This window comes from Phyllopteryx taeniolatus, chromosome 5 (genome assembly GCF_024500385.1).
Source record: "Phyllopteryx taeniolatus isolate TA_2022b chromosome 5, UOR_Ptae_1.2, whole genome shotgun sequence".
In the NCBI taxonomy this organism is placed as follows: domain Eukaryota; kingdom Metazoa; phylum Chordata; class Actinopteri; order Syngnathiformes; family Syngnathidae; genus Phyllopteryx; species Phyllopteryx taeniolatus.
The window spans coordinates 20877928-20892641 of NC_084506.1; the positions used below are offsets into that span (position 1 = coordinate 20877928).

The window sequence follows — 14714 nt, forward strand, 5'->3', positions numbered from 1 at the left end:
GAAAGAAAATGGATGGATGGATGAATGGATAGATGGGTCTTTCCAGTTCCTCCGAAAGCTGACCTAGTGTCAAATACTCCACGGCCTAGCCAGCCTTGGTGTATACAGCATGTCTCTGTGGCGCAATCGGTCAGCGCGTTCGGCTGTTAACTGAAAGGTTGGTGGTTCAAGCCCACCCAGGGACGCATGCCAGTTGTATTGACTTTCCCTCTGCTATCAAATCAAAACCTATTTATCTTTCATTTTGATAGGTCATGAAAAGACAATTGGCTGATTTGTTGAAATTCGAAAACTGTTAACTATAATTTAGACTTTCAGTTGTTCGACAAATAGTTTACTCATCTTCATGTTTCTGTGTGTTTGTAACAAATTACTAAAACTTTTAATGATCAACTCACTCAGAAGTGCAAGTTCACATATTGAGATTGTGTGACTGGCGATTAGCCTCGGGTGTACCTTGTCTCTCGCCGGTTTGGAAAGTGAGCTGGGAAAGGCTGCAGCTCACCCACAACAGTCGTGAAGATAAGCAGAAAAGAAAATCGATGGATGGATGGATGGATGGATGGATGAATGGATGAATTGATATATGGGTCTTTCCAGTTCCTCCTGCTGACCTGGTGTATAATGCTCCACGACCTCGCAAGACATAGGGTAGACAGCATGTCTCTGTGGAGCAATCGGTCAGCGCGTTCGGCTGTTAACTGAAAGGTTGGTGGTTCAAGCCCACCCAGGGACGCATGCCAGTTGAATTAACTTTCCCTCTGCTATCAAATCAAAACCTGTTTATCTTTCACTTTGCTAGGTCATGAAAAGACAATTGGCTGATTTGTTGAAATTCGAAAACTGTTATCTCTAATTCAGGCTTTCAGTTGTTCGACAAATAGTTTACTCATCTTTGTGTTTCTGTGTGTTTGTAACAAATTACTAAAGCTGTTAATGATCAACTCATTCAGAAGTGCAACTTCACATATTTAGATCTTGTGTCTGGCGATTAGCCTAGGGTGTATCTTGTCTTTCGCCGATTGGAAAAGTGAGCTGGGAAAGGCTGCAGCTCACCCACAACAGTCGTGAGGATAAGCAGGAAAGAAAATGGATGGATGGATATATGGGTCTTTCCAGTTCCTCCTAAAGCTGACCTAGTGTCAAATACTCTACGGCCTAGCCAGCCACGGTGTACACAGTATGTCTCTGTGGCGCAATAGGTCAGCGCGTTCGGCTGTTAACTGAAAGGTTGGTGGTTCAAGCCCACCCAGGGACGCATGCCAGTTGTATTGACTTTCCCTCTGCTATCAAATCAAAACCTGTTTATCTTTCACTTTGATAGGTCATGAAAACACAATTGGCTGATTTGTTGAAATTCGAAAACTGTTAACTATAATTCAGACTTTCAGTTGTTCGACAAATAGTTTACTCATCTTTGTGTTTCTGTGTGTTTGTAACAAATTACTAAAGCTGTTAATGATCAACTCATTCAGAAGTGCAACTTCACATATTTAGATCTTGTGTCTGGCGATTAGCCTAGGGTGTATCTTGTCTTTCGCCGATTGGAAAAGTGAGCTGGGAAAGGCTGGAGCTCACCCACAACAGTCGTGAGGATAAGCAGGAAAGAAAATGGATGGATGGATGAATGGATAGATGGGTCTTTCCAGTTCCTCCGAAAGCTGACCTAGTGTCAAATACTCCACGGCCTAGCCAGCCATGGTGTACACAGCATGTCTCTGTGGCGCAATAGGTCAGCGCGTTCGGCTGTTAACTGAAAGGTTGGTGGTTCAAGCCCACCCAGGGACGCATGCCAGTTGTATTGACTTTTCCTCTGCTATCAAATCAAAACCTGTTTATCTTTCACTTTGATAGGTCATGAAAAGAGAATTGGCTGATTTGTTGAAATTTGAAAACTGTTATCTCTAATTCAGGCTTTCAGTTGTTCGACAAATAGTTTACTCATCTTTGTGTTTCTGTGTGTTTGTAACAAATTACTAAAGCTGTTAATGATCAACTCATTCAGAAGTGCAACTTCACATATTTAGATCTTGTGTCTGGCGATTAGCCTAGGGTGTATCTTGTCTTTCGCCGATTGGAAAAGTGAGCTGGGAAAGGCTGGAGCTCACCCACAACAGTCGTGAGGATAAGCAGGAAAGAAAATGGATGGATGGATGAATGGATAGATGGGTCTTTCCAGTTCCTCCGAAAGCTGACCTAGTGTCAAATACTCCACGGCCTAGCCAGCCTTGGTGTATACAGCATGTCTCTGTGGCGCAATCGGTCAGCGCGTTCGGCTGTTAACTGAAAGGTTGGTGGTTCAAGCCCACCCAGGGACGCATGCCAGTTGTATTGACTTTCCCTCTGCTATCAAATCAAAACCTGTTTATCTTTCACTTTGATAGGTCATGAAAAGACAATTGGCTGATTTGTTGAAATTCGAAAACTGTTAACTATAATTCAGACTTTCAGTTGTTCGACAAATAGTTTACTCATCTTCGTGTTTCTGTGTGTTTGTAACAAATTACTAAAGCTGTTAATGATCAACTCACTCAGAAGTGCAACTTCACATATTTAGATCTTGTGACTGGTGAGTAGCCTAGGGTGTATCTTGTCTTTCGCCGATTGGAAAAGTGAGCTGGGAAAGGCTGCAGCTCACCCACAACAGTCGTGAGGATAAGCAGGAAAGAAAATGGATGGATGGATGGATAGATGGGTCTTTCCAGTTCCTCCTAGCTGACCTAGTGTCAAATACTCCACGGCCTAGCCAGCCATGGTGTACACAGCATGTCTCTGTGGCGCAATAGGTCAGCGCGTTCGGCTGTTAACTGAAAGGTTGGTGGTTCAAGCCCACCCAGGGACGCATGCCAGTTGTATTGACTTTCCCTCTGCTATCAAATCAAAACCTGTTTATCTTTCACTTTGATAGGTCATGAAAAGACAATTGGCTGATTTGTTGAAATTCGAAAACTGTTAACTATAATTCAGACTTTCAGTTGTTCGACAAATAGTTTACTCATCTTCGTGTTTCTGTGTGTTTGTAACAAATTACTAAAGCTGTTAATGATCAACTCACTCAGAAGTGCAACTTCACATATTTAGATCTTGTGACTGGTGAGTAGCCTAGGGTGTATCTTGTCTTTCGCCGATTGGAAAAGTGAGCTGGGAAAGGCTGCAGCTCACCCACAACAGTCGTGAGGATAAGCAGGAAAGAAAATGGATGGATGGATGGATAGATGGGTCTTTCCAGTTCCTCCTAGCTGACCTAGTGTCAAATACTCCACGGCCTAGCCAGCCATGGTGTACACAGCATGTCTCTGTGGCGCAATAGGTCAGCGCGTTCGGCTGTTAACTGAAAGGTTGGTGGTTCAAGCCCACCCAGGGACGCATGCCAGTTGTATTGACATTTCCTCTGCTATCAAATCAAAACCTGTTTATCTTTCACTTTGATAGGTCATGAAAAGAGAATTGGCTGATTTGTTGAAATTTGAAAACTGTTATCTCTAATTCAGGCTTTCAGTTGTTCGACAAATAGTTTACTCATCTTTGTGTTTCTGTGTGTTTGTAACAAATTACTAAAGGTGTTAATGATCAACTAGTTCAGAAGTGCAACTTCACATATTTAGATCTTGTGTCTGGCGATTAGCCTAGGGTGTATCTTGTCTTTCGCCGATTGGAAAAGTGAGCTGGGAAAGGCTGCAGCTCACCCACAACAGTAGTGAGGATAAGCAGGAAAGAAAATCGATGGATGGATGGATGGATAGATGGATCTTTCCAGTTCCTCCTAAAGCTGACCTAGTGTCAAATACTCCACGGCCTAGCCAGCCTTGGTGTATACAGCATGTCTCTGTGGCGCAATCGGTCAGCGCGTTCGGCTGTTAACTGAAAGGTTGGTGGTTCAAGCCCACCCAGGGACGCATGCCAGTTGTATTGACTTTCCCTCTGCTTTCAAATCAAAACCTGTTTATCTTTCACTTTCATAGGTCATGAAAAGACAATTGGCTGATTTGTTGAAATTTGAAAACTGTTAACTATAATTCAGACTTTCAGTTGTTTGACAAATAGTTTACTCATCTTTGTGTTTCTGTGTGTTTGTAACAAATTACTAAAGCTGTTAATGATCAACTCATTCAGAAGTGCAACTTCACATATTTAGATCTTGTGTCTGGCGATTAGCCTAGAGTGTATCTTGTCTTTCGCCGATTGGACAAGTGAGCTGGGAAAGGCTGCAGCTCACCCACAACAGTCGTGAGGATAAGCAGGAAAGAAAATGGATGGATGGATGAATGGATAGATGGGTCTTTCCAGTTCCTCCGAAAGCTGACCTAGTGTCAAATACTCCACGGCCTAGCCAGCCTTGGTGTATACAGCATGTCTCTGTGGCGCAATCGGTCAGCGCGTTCGGCTGTTAACTGAAAGGTTGGTGGTTCAAGCCCACCCAGGGACGCATGCCAGTTGTATTGACTTTCCCTCTGCTATCAAATCAAAACCTATTTATCTTTCATTTTGATAGGTCATGAAAAGACAATTGGCTGATTTGTTGAAATTCGAAAACTGTTAACTATAATTCAGACTTTCAGTTGTTCGACAAATAGTTTACTCATCTTCATGTTTCTGTGTGTTTGTAACAAATTACTAAAACTGTTAATGATCAACTCACTCAGAAGTGCAAGTTCACATATTGAGATTGTGTGACTGGCGATTAGCCTCGGGTGTACCTTGTCTCTCGCCGGTTGGGAAATTGAGCTGGGAAAGGCTGCAGCTCACCCACAACAGTCGTGAAGATAAGCAGGAAAGAAAATCGATGAATGGATGGATGGATGGATGAATGGATGGATATATGGGTCTTTCCAGTTCCTCCTGCTGACCTGGTGTATAATGTTCCACGACCTCGCAAGACATAGGGTAGACAGCATGTCTCTGTGGTGCAATCGGTCAGCGCGTTTGGCTGTAAACTGCAAGGTTGGTGGTTCAAGCCCACCCAGGGACGCATGCCAGTTGTATTGACTTTCCCTCTGCTATCAAATCAAACCTGTTTATCTTTCACTTTGATAGGTCATGAAAAGACAATTGGCTTATTTGTTGAAATTCGAAAACTGTTAACTATAATTCAGACTTTCAGTTGTTCGACAAATAGTTTACTCATCTTCGTGTTTCTGTGTGTTTGTAACAAATTACTAAAGCTGTTAATGATCAACTCACTCAGAAGTGCAACTTCACATATTTAGATCTTGTGACTGGTGAGTAGCCTAGGGTGTATCTTGTCTTTCGCCGATTGGAAAAGTGAGCTGGGAAAGGCTGCACCTCACCCACAACAGTCGTGAGGATAAGCAGGAAAAAAAATGGATGGATGGATGAATGGATAGATGGGTCTTTCCAGTTCCTCCGAAAGCTGACCTAGTGTCAAATACTCCACGGCCTAGCCAGCCAGGGTTTATACAGCATGTCTCTGTGGCGCAATGGGTCAGCGCGTTCGGCTGTTAACTGAAAGGTTGGTGGTTCAAGCCCACCCAGGGACGCATGCCAGTTGTATTGACTTTCCCTCTGCTATCAAATCAAAACCTGTTTATCTTTCACTTTGATAGGTCATGAAAACACAATTGGCTGATTTGTTGAAATTCGAAAACTGTTAACTATAATTCAGACTTTCAGTTGTTCGACAAATAGTTTACTCATCTTTGTGTTTCTGTGTGTTTGTAACAAATTACTAAAGCTGTTAATGATCAACTCATTCAGAAGTGCAACTTCACATATTTAGATCTTGTGTCTGGCGATTAGCCTAGGGTGTATCTTGTCTTTCGCCGATTGGAAAAGTGAGCTGGGAAAGGCTGCAGCTCACCCACAACAGTCGTGAGGATAAGCAGGAAAGAAAATGGATGGATGGATGAATGGATAGATGGGTCTTTCCAGTTCCTCCGAAAGCTGACCTAGTGTCAAATACTCCACGGCCTAGCCAGCCTTGGTGTATACAGCATGTCTCTGTGGCGCAATCGGTCAGCGTGTTCGGCTGTTAACTGAAAGGTTGGTGGTTCAAGCCCACCCAGGGACGCATGCCAGTTGTATTGACTTTCCCTCTGCTATCAAATCAAAACCTATTTATCTTTCATTTTGATAGTCATGAAAAGACAATTGGCTGATTTGTTGAAATTCGAAAACTGTTAACTATAATTCAGACTTTCAGTTGTTCGACAAATAGTTTACTCATCTTTGTGTTTCTGTGTGTTTGTAACAAATTACTAAAGCTGTTAATGATCAACTCATTCAGAAGTGCAACTTCACATATTTAGATCTTGTGTCTGGCGATTAGCCTAGGGTGTATCTGGTCTTTCGCCGATTGGAAAAGTGAAAGGCTGGTGGTTCAAGCCCACCCAGGGACGCATGCCAGTTGTATTGACTTTCCCTCTGCTATCAAATCAAAACCTGTTTATCTTTCACTTTGATAGGTCATGAAAAGACAATTGGCTGATTTGTTGAAATTCGAAAACTGTTAACTATAATTCAGACTTTCAGTTGTTCGACAAATAGTTTACTCATCTTCATGTTTCTGTGTGTTTGTAACAAATTACTAAAACTGTTAATGATCAACTCACTCAGAAGTGCAAGTTCACATATTGAGATTGTGTGACTGGCGATTAGCCTCGGGTGTACCTTGTCTCTCGCCGGTTGGGAAAGTGAGCTGGGAAAGGCTGCAGCTCACCCACAACAGTTGTGAAGATAAGCAGGAAAGAAAATCGATGGATGGTTGGATGGATGGATGGATGAATGGATGAATGGATATATGGGTCTTTCCAGTTCCTCCTGCTGACCTGGTGTATAATGCTCCACGACCTCGCAAGACATAGGGTAGACAGCGTGTCTCTGTGGCGCAATCGGTCAGCGCGTTCGGCTGTTAACTGAAAGGTTGGTGGTTCAAGCCCACCCAGGGACGCATGCCAGTTGTATTAACTTTACCTCTGCTATCAAATCAAAACCTGTTTATCTTTCAGTTTGATAGGTCATGAAAAGACAATTGGCTGATTTGTTGAAATTCGAAAACTGGTATCTCTAATTCAGGCTTTCAGTTGTTCGACAAATAGTTTACTCATCTTTGTGTTTCTGTGTGTTTGTAACAAATTACTAAAGCTGTTAATGATCAACTCATTCAGAAGTGCAACTTCACATATTTAGATCTTGTGTCTGGCGATTAGCCTAGGGTGTATCTTGTCTTTCGCCGATTGGAAAAGTGAGCTGGGAAAGGCTGCAGCTCACCCACAACAGTCGTGAAGATAAGCAGGAAAGAAAATCGATGGATGGATGGATGGATGGATGGATGAATGGATGAATGGATATATGGGTCTTTCCAGTTCCTCCTGCTGACCTGGTGTATAATGTTCCACGACCTCGCAAGACATAGGGTAGACAGCATGTCTCTGTGGCGCAATCGGTCAGCGCGTTCGGCTGTTAACTGAAAGGTTGGTGGTTCAAGCCCACCCAGGGACGCATGCCAGTTGTATTGACTTTCCCTCTGCTATCAAATCAAACCTGTTTATCTTTCTCTTTGATAGGTCATGAAAAGACAATTGGCTGATTTGTTGAAATTCGAAAACTGTTATCTCTAATTCAGGCTTTCAGTTGTTCGACAAATAGTTTACTCATCTTTGTGTTTCTGTGTGTTTGTAACAAATTACTAAAGCTGTTAATGATCAACTCACTCAGAAGTGCAACTTCACATATTTAGATCTTGTGACTGGTGAGTAGCCTAGGGTGTATCTTGTCTTTCGCCGATTGGAAAAGTGAGCTGGGAAAGGCTGCAGCTCACCCACAACAGTCGTGAGGATAAGCAGGAAATAAAATCGATGGATGGATGGATGGATAGATGGGTCTTTCCAGTTCCTCCTAAAGCTGACCTAGTGTCAAATACTCTACGGCATAGCCAGCCATGGTATACACAGTATGTCTCTGTGGCGCAATAGGTCAGCGCGTTCGGCTATTAACTGAAAGGTTGGTGGTTCAAGCCCACCCAGGGACGCATGCCAGTTGTATTGACTTTCCCTCTGCTATCAAATCAAAACCTGTTTATCTTTCACTTTGATAGGTCATGAAAACACAATTGGCTGATTTGTTGAAATTCGAAAACTGTTAACTATAATTCAGACTTTCAGTTGTTCGACAAATAGTTTACTCATCTTTGTGTTTCTGTGTGTTTGTAACAAATTACTAAAGCTGTTAATGATCAACTCATTCAGAAGTGCAACTTCACATATTTAGATCTTGTGTCTGGCGATTAGCCTAGGGTGTATCTTGTCTTTCGCCGATTGGAAAAGTGAGCTGGGAAAGGCTGCAGCTCACCCACAACAGTCGTGAGGATAAGCAGGAAAGAAAATGGATGGATGGATGAATGGATAGATGGGTCTTTCCAGTTCCTCCGAAAGCTGACCTAGTGTCAAATACTCCACGGCCTAGCCAGCCTTGGTGTATACAGCATGTCTCTGTGGCGTAATCGGTCAGCGCGTTCGGCTGTTAATTGAAAGGTTGGTGGTTCAAGCCCACCCAGGGACGCATGCCAGTTGTATTGACTTTCCCTCTGCTATCAAATCAAAACCTATTTATCTTTCATTTTGATAGTCATGAAAAGACAATTGGCTGATTTGTTGAAATTCGAAAACTGTTAACTATAATTCAGACTTTCAGTTGTTCGACAAATAGTTTACTCATCTTTGTGTTTCTGTGTGTTTGTAACAGATTACTAAAGCTGTTAATGATCAACTCATTCAGAAGTGCAACTTCACATATTTAGATCTTGTGTCTGGCGATTAGCCTAGGGTGTATCTTGTCTTTCGCCGATTGGAAAAGTGAAAGGTTGGTGGTTCAAGCCCACCCAGGGACGCATGCCAGTTGTATTGACTTTCCCTCTGCTATCAAATCAAAACCTGTTTATCTTTCACTTTGATAGGTCATGACAAGACAATTGGCTGATTTGTTGAAATTCGAAAACTGTTAACTATAATTCAGACTTTCAGTTGTTCGACAAATAGTTTACTCATCTTCATGTTTCTGTGTGTTTGTAACAAATTACTAAAACTGTTAATGATCAACTCACTCAGAAGTGCAAGTTCACATATTGAGATTGTGTGACTGGCGATTAGCCTCGGGTGTACCTTGTCTCTCGCCGGTTGGGAAAGTGAGCTGGGAAAGGCTGCAGCTCACCCACAACAGTCGTGAAGATAAGCAGGAAAGAAAATCGATGGATGGATGGATGGATGGATGAATGGATGAATGGATATATGGGTCTTTCCAGTTCCTCCTGCTTACCTGGTGTATAATGCTCCACGACCTCGCAAGACATAGGGTAGACAGCATGTCTCTGTGGAGCAATCGGTCAGCGCGTTCGGCTGTTAACTGAAAGGTTGGTGGTTCAAGCCCACCCAGGGACGCATGCCAGTTGTATTAACTTTCCCTCTGCTATCAAATCAAAACCTGTTTATCTTTCACTTTGATAGGTCATGAAAAGACAATTGGCTGATTTGTTGAAATTCGAAAACTGTTAACTATAATTCAGACTTTCAGTTGTTCGACAAATAGTTTACTCATCTTCATGTTTCTGTGTGTTTGTAACAAATTACTAAAACTGTTAATGATCAACTCACTCAGAAGTGCAAGTTCACATATTGAGATTGTGTGACTGGCGATTAGCCTCGGGTGTATCTTGTCTTTCGCCGATTGGAAAAGTGAGCTGGGAAAGGCTGCAGCTCACCCACAACAGTCGTGAAGATAAGCAGGAAAGAAAATCGATGGATGGATGGATGGATGGATGAATGGATGAATGGATGAATGGATATATGGGTCTTTTCAGTTCCTCCTGCTTACCTGGTGTATAATGCTCCACGACCTCGCAAGACATAGGGTAGACAGCATGTCTCTGTGGCGCAATCGGTCAGCGCGTTCGGCTGTTAACTGAAAGGTTGGTGGTTCAAGCCCACCCAGGGACGCATGCCAGTTGTATTAACTTTCCCTGTGCTATCAAATCAAAACCTGTTTATCTTTCACTTTGATAGGTCATGAAAAGACAATTGGCTGATTTGTTGAAATTCGAAAACTGTTATCTCTAATTCAGGCTTTCAGTTGTTCGACAAATAGTTTACTCATCTTTGTGTTTCTGTGTGTTTGTAACAAATTACTAAAGCTGTTAATGATCAACTCATTCAGAAGTGCAACTTCACATATTTAGATCTTGTGTCTGGCGATTAGCCTAGGGTGTATCTTGTCTTTCGCCGATTGGAAAAGTGAGCTGGGAAAGGCTGCAGCTCACCCACAACAGTCGTGAAGATAAGCAGGAAAGAAAATCGATGGATGGATGGATGGATGGATGGATGAATGGATGAATGGATATATGGGTCTTTCCAGTTCCTCCTGACCTGGTGTATAATGTTCCACGACCTCGCAAGACATAGGGTAGACAGCATGTCTCTGTGGCGCAATCGGTCAGCGCGTTCGGCTGTTAACTGAAAGGTTGGTGGTTCAAGCCCACCCAGGGACGCATGCCAGTTGTATTGACTTTCCCTCTGCTATCAAATCAAACCTGTTTATCTTTCTCTTTGATATGTCATGAAAAGACAATTGGCTGATTTGTTGAAATTCGAAAACTGTTATCTCTAATTCAGGCTTTCAGTTGTTCGACAAATAGTTTACTCATCTTTGTGTTTCTGTGTGTTTGTAACAATTTACTAAAGCTGTTAATGATCAACTCATTCAGAAGTGCAACTTCACATATTTAGATCTTGTGTCTGGCGATTAGCCTAGGGTGTATCTTGTCTTTCGCCGATTGGAAAAGTGAGCTGGGAAAGGCTGCAGCTCACCCACAACAGTCGTGAGGATAAGCAGGAAAGAAAATCGATGGATGGATGGATGGATAGATGGGTCTTTCCAGTTCCTCCGAAAGCTGACCTAGTGTCAAATACTCCACGGCCTAGCCAGCCATGGTTTAGATAAGCAGGAAAGAAAATCGATGGATGGATGGATGGATGGATGGATGGATGGATGGATGGATGGATGAATGGATGAATGGATATATGGGTCTTTCCAGTTCCTCCTGCTGACCTGGTGTATAATGCTCCACGACCTCGCAAGACATAGGGTAGACAGCATGTCTCTGTGGCGCAATTGGTCAGCGCGTTCGGCTGTTAACTGAAAGGTTGGTGGTTCAAGCCCACCCAGGGACGCATGCCAGTTGTATTGACTTTCCCTCTGCTATCAAATCAAAACCTATTTATCTTTCATTTTGATAGCTCATGAAAAGACAATTGGCTGATTTGTTGAAATTCGAAAACTGTTAACTATAATTCAGACTTTCAGTTGTTCAACAAAAAGTTTACTCATCTTCGTGTTTCTGTGTGTTTGTAACAAATTACTAAAGCTGTTAATGATCAACTCATTCAGAAGTGCAACTTCACATATTTAGATCTTGTGTCTGGCGATTAGCCTAGGGTGTATCTTGTCTTTCGCCGATTGGAAAAGTGAGCTGGGAAAGGCTGCAGCTCACCCACAACAGTCGTGAAGATAAGCAGGAAAGAAAATCGATGGATGGATGGATGGATGAATGGATGAATGGATATATGGGTCTTTCCAGTTCCTCCTGCTGACCTGGTGTATAATGCTCCACGACCTCGCAAGACATAGGGTAGACAGCATGTCTCTGTGGCGCAAGCGGTCAGCGCGTTCGGCTGTTAACTGAAAGGTTGGTGGTTCAAGCCCACCCAGGGACGCATGCCAGTTGTATTAACTTTCCCTCTGCTATCAAATCAAAACCTGTTTATCTTTCACTTTGATAGGTCATGAAAAGACAATTGGCTGATTTGTTGAAATTCGATAACTGTTATCTCTAATTCAGGCTTTCAGTTGTTCGACAAATAGTTTACTCATCTTTGTGTTTCTGTGTGTTTGTAACAAATTACTAAAGCTGTTAATGATCAACTCATTCAGAAGTGCAACTTCACATATTTAGATCTTGTGTCTGGCGATTAGCCTAGGGTGTATCTTGTCTTTCGTCGATTGGAAAAGTGAGCTGGGAAAGGCTGCAGCTCACCCACAACAGTCGTGAAGATAAGCAGGAAAGAAAATCGATGGATGGATGGATGGATGGATGGATGGATGAATGGATGAATGGATATATGGGTCTTTCCAGTTCCTCCTGCTTACCTGGTGTATAATGCTCCACGACCTTGCAAGACATAGGGTAGACAGCATGTCTCTGTGGAGCAATCGGTCAGCGCGTTCGGCTGTTAACTGAAAGGTTGGTGGTTCAAGCCCACCCAGGGACGCATGCCAGTTGTGTTAACTTTCCCTCTGCTATCAAATCAAAACCTGTTTATCTTTCACTTTGATAGGTCATGAAAAGACAATTGGCTGATTTGTTGAAATTCGAAAACTGTTAACTATAATTCAGACTTTCAGTTGTTCGACAAATAGTTTACTCATCTTCATGTTTCTGTGTGTTTGTAACAAATTACTAAAACTGTTAATGATCAACTCACTCAGAAGTGCAAGTTCACATATTGAGATTGTGTGACTGGCGATTAGCCTCGGGTGTACCTTGTCTCTCGCCGGTTGGGAAAGTGAGCTGGGAAAGGCTGCAGCTCACCCACAACAGTCGTGAAGATAAGCAGGAAAGAAAATCGATGGATGGATGGATGGATGGATGAATGGATGAATGGATATATGGGTCTTTCCAGTTCCTCCTGCTTACCTGGTGTATAATGCTCCACGACCTCGCAAGACATAGGGTAGACAGCATGTCTCTGTGGCGCAATCGGTCAGCGCGTTCGGCTGTTAACTGAAAGGTTGGTGGTTCAAGCCCACCCAGGGACGCATGCCAGTTGTATTAACTTTCCCTGTGCTATCAAATCAAAACCTGTTTATCTTTCACTTTGATAGGTCATGAAAAGACAATTGGCTGATTTGTTGAAATTCGAAAACTGTTATCTCTAATTCAGGCTTTCAGTTGTTCGACAAATAGTTTACTCATCTTTGTGTTTCTGTGTGTTTGTAACAAATTACTAAAGCTGTTAATGATCAACTCATTCAGAAGTGCAACTTCACATATTTAGATCTTGTGTCTGGCGATTAGCCTAGGGTGTATCTTGTCTTTCGCCGATTGGAAAAGTGAGCTGGGAAAGGCTGCAGCTCACCCACAACAGTCGTGAAGATAAGCAGGAAAGAAAATCGATGGATGGATGGATGGATGGATGGATGAATGGATGAATGGATATATGGGTCTTTCCAGTTCCTCCTGACCTGGTGTATAATGTTCCACGACCTCGCAAGACATAGGGTAGACAGCATGTCTCTGTGGCGCAATCGGTCAGTGCGTTCGGCTGTTAACTGAAAGGTTGGTGGTTCAAGCCCACCCAGGGACGCATGCCAGTTGTATTGACTTTCCCTCTGCTATCAAATCAAACCTGTTTATCTTTCTCTTTGATAGGTCATGAAAAGACAATTGGCTGATTTGTTGAAATTTGAAAACTGTTCTCTAATTCAGGCTTTCAGTTGTTCGACAAATAGTTTACTCATCTTTGTGTTTCTGTGTGTTTGTAACAAATTACTAAAGCTGTTAATGATCAACTCATTCAGAAGTGCAACTTCACATATTTAGATCTTGTGTCTGGCGATTAGCCTAGGGTGTATCTTGTCTTTCGCCGATTGGAAAAGTGAGCTGGGAAAGGCTGCAGCTCACCCACAACAGTCGTGAAGATAAGCAGGAAAGAAAATCGATGGATGGATGGATGGATGGATGAATGGATGAATGGATATATGGGTCTTTCCAGTTCCTCCTGCTGACCTGGTGTATAATGTTCCACGACCTCGCAAGACATAGGGTAGACAACATGTCTCTGTGGTGCAATAGGTCAGCGCGTTCGGCTGTTAACTGAAAGGTTGGTGGTTCAATCCCACCCAGGGACGCATGCCAGTTGTATTGACTTTCCCTCTGCTATCAAATCAAACCTGTTTATCTTTCTCTTTGATAGGTCATGAAAAGACAATTGGCTGATTTGTTGAAATTCGAAAACTGTTATCTCTAATTCAGGCTTTCAGTTGTTCGACAAATAGTTTACTCATCTTTGTGTTTCTGTGTGTTTGTAACAAATTACTAAAGCTGTTAATGATCAACTCATTCAGAAGTGCAACTTCACATATTTAGATCTTGTGTCTGGCGATTAGCCTAGGGTGTATCTTGTCTTTCGCCGATTGGAAAAGTGAGCTGGGAAAGGCTGCAGCTCACCCACAACAGTCGTGAGGATAAGCAGGAAAGAAAATCGATGGATGGATGGATGGATAGATGGGTCTTTCCAGTTCCTCCTAAAGCTGACCTAGGGTCAAATACTCTACGGCCTAGCCAGCCATGGTGTACACAGCATGTCTCTGTGGCGCAATCGGTCAGCGCGTTTGGCTGTTAACTGAAAGGTTGGTGGTTCAAGCCCATCCAGGGACGCTTGCCAGGTGTATTGACTTTCCCTCTGCTATCAAATCCAAACCTGTTTATCTTTCACTTTGATAGGTCATGAAAAGACAATTGGCTGATTTGTTGAAATTCGAAAACTGTTATCTCTAATTCAGGCTTTCAGTTGTTCGACAAATATTTTACTCATCTTTGTGTTTCTGTGTGTTTGTAACAAATTACTAAAGCTGTTAATGATCAACTCACTCAGAAGTGCAACTTCACATATTTAGATCTTGTGACTGGTGAGTAGCCTAGGGTGTAT

General features: G+C 42.7%; 23 non-coding genes across 23 annotated transcripts; all 23 read left to right on the top strand.

Moving 5' to 3' along the window:
* The first annotated feature begins 111 nt into the window (after positions 1 to 111).
* On the top strand, positions 112 to 185 carry trnan-guu (transfer RNA asparagine (anticodon GUU)). The gene has a single exon. It is a non-coding gene; the product is annotated as a tRNA-Asn (tRNA).
* A 999-nt stretch (positions 186 to 1184) lies between these two features.
* On the top strand, positions 1185 to 1258 carry trnan-guu (transfer RNA asparagine (anticodon GUU)). The gene has a single exon. It is a non-coding gene; the product is annotated as a tRNA-Asn (tRNA).
* Positions 1259 to 1714: 456 nt separating this feature from the next.
* Positions 1715 to 1788, top strand: trnan-guu (transfer RNA asparagine (anticodon GUU)). The gene has a single exon. It is a non-coding gene; the product is annotated as a tRNA-Asn (tRNA).
* Positions 1789 to 2244: 456 nt separating this feature from the next.
* trnan-guu (transfer RNA asparagine (anticodon GUU)) lies at positions 2245 to 2318 on the top strand. Its single transcript has one exon. It is a non-coding gene; the product is annotated as a tRNA-Asn (tRNA).
* Positions 2319 to 2768: 450 nt separating this feature from the next.
* Positions 2769 to 2842, top strand: trnan-guu (transfer RNA asparagine (anticodon GUU)). The gene has a single exon. It is a non-coding gene; the product is annotated as a tRNA-Asn (tRNA).
* Positions 2843 to 3292: 450 nt separating this feature from the next.
* Positions 3293 to 3366, top strand: trnan-guu (transfer RNA asparagine (anticodon GUU)). Its single transcript has one exon. It is a non-coding gene; the product is annotated as a tRNA-Asn (tRNA).
* A 456-nt stretch (positions 3367 to 3822) lies between these two features.
* Positions 3823 to 3896, top strand: trnan-guu (transfer RNA asparagine (anticodon GUU)). The gene has a single exon. It is a non-coding gene; the product is annotated as a tRNA-Asn (tRNA).
* A 456-nt stretch (positions 3897 to 4352) lies between these two features.
* Positions 4353 to 4426, top strand: trnan-guu (transfer RNA asparagine (anticodon GUU)). The gene has a single exon. It is a non-coding gene; the product is annotated as a tRNA-Asn (tRNA).
* A 469-nt stretch (positions 4427 to 4895) lies between these two features.
* trnay-gua (transfer RNA tyrosine (anticodon GUA)) lies at positions 4896 to 4969 on the top strand. Its single transcript has one exon. It is a non-coding gene; the product is annotated as a tRNA-Tyr (tRNA).
* Positions 4970 to 5424: 455 nt separating this feature from the next.
* trnan-guu (transfer RNA asparagine (anticodon GUU)) lies at positions 5425 to 5498 on the top strand. Its single transcript has one exon. It is a non-coding gene; the product is annotated as a tRNA-Asn (tRNA).
* A 456-nt stretch (positions 5499 to 5954) lies between these two features.
* trnan-guu (transfer RNA asparagine (anticodon GUU)) lies at positions 5955 to 6028 on the top strand. The gene has a single exon. It is a non-coding gene; the product is annotated as a tRNA-Asn (tRNA).
* An 805-nt stretch (positions 6029 to 6833) lies between these two features.
* trnan-guu (transfer RNA asparagine (anticodon GUU)) lies at positions 6834 to 6907 on the top strand. The gene has a single exon. It is a non-coding gene; the product is annotated as a tRNA-Asn (tRNA).
* Positions 6908 to 7384: 477 nt separating this feature from the next.
* Positions 7385 to 7458, top strand: trnan-guu (transfer RNA asparagine (anticodon GUU)). Its single transcript has one exon. It is a non-coding gene; the product is annotated as a tRNA-Asn (tRNA).
* A 455-nt stretch (positions 7459 to 7913) lies between these two features.
* On the top strand, positions 7914 to 7987 carry trnan-auu (transfer RNA asparagine (anticodon AUU)). The gene has a single exon. It is a non-coding gene; the product is annotated as a tRNA-Asn (tRNA).
* Positions 7988 to 8443: 456 nt separating this feature from the next.
* trnan-guu (transfer RNA asparagine (anticodon GUU)) lies at positions 8444 to 8517 on the top strand. Its single transcript has one exon. It is a non-coding gene; the product is annotated as a tRNA-Asn (tRNA).
* A 1356-nt stretch (positions 8518 to 9873) lies between these two features.
* Positions 9874 to 9947, top strand: trnan-guu (transfer RNA asparagine (anticodon GUU)). The gene has a single exon. It is a non-coding gene; the product is annotated as a tRNA-Asn (tRNA).
* A 474-nt stretch (positions 9948 to 10421) lies between these two features.
* On the top strand, positions 10422 to 10495 carry trnan-guu (transfer RNA asparagine (anticodon GUU)). Its single transcript has one exon. It is a non-coding gene; the product is annotated as a tRNA-Asn (tRNA).
* A 608-nt stretch (positions 10496 to 11103) lies between these two features.
* On the top strand, positions 11104 to 11177 carry trnan-guu (transfer RNA asparagine (anticodon GUU)). The gene has a single exon. It is a non-coding gene; the product is annotated as a tRNA-Asn (tRNA).
* A 469-nt stretch (positions 11178 to 11646) lies between these two features.
* trnan-guu (transfer RNA asparagine (anticodon GUU)) lies at positions 11647 to 11720 on the top strand. Its single transcript has one exon. It is a non-coding gene; the product is annotated as a tRNA-Asn (tRNA).
* Positions 11721 to 12748: 1028 nt separating this feature from the next.
* Positions 12749 to 12822, top strand: trnan-guu (transfer RNA asparagine (anticodon GUU)). The gene has a single exon. It is a non-coding gene; the product is annotated as a tRNA-Asn (tRNA).
* Positions 12823 to 13296: 474 nt separating this feature from the next.
* Positions 13297 to 13370, top strand: trnan-guu (transfer RNA asparagine (anticodon GUU)). Its single transcript has one exon. It is a non-coding gene; the product is annotated as a tRNA-Asn (tRNA).
* A 470-nt stretch (positions 13371 to 13840) lies between these two features.
* trnan-guu (transfer RNA asparagine (anticodon GUU)) lies at positions 13841 to 13914 on the top strand. Its single transcript has one exon. It is a non-coding gene; the product is annotated as a tRNA-Asn (tRNA).
* A 455-nt stretch (positions 13915 to 14369) lies between these two features.
* trnan-guu (transfer RNA asparagine (anticodon GUU)) lies at positions 14370 to 14443 on the top strand. The gene has a single exon. It is a non-coding gene; the product is annotated as a tRNA-Asn (tRNA).
* The last annotated feature ends 271 nt before the right edge of the window (positions 14444 to 14714 follow it).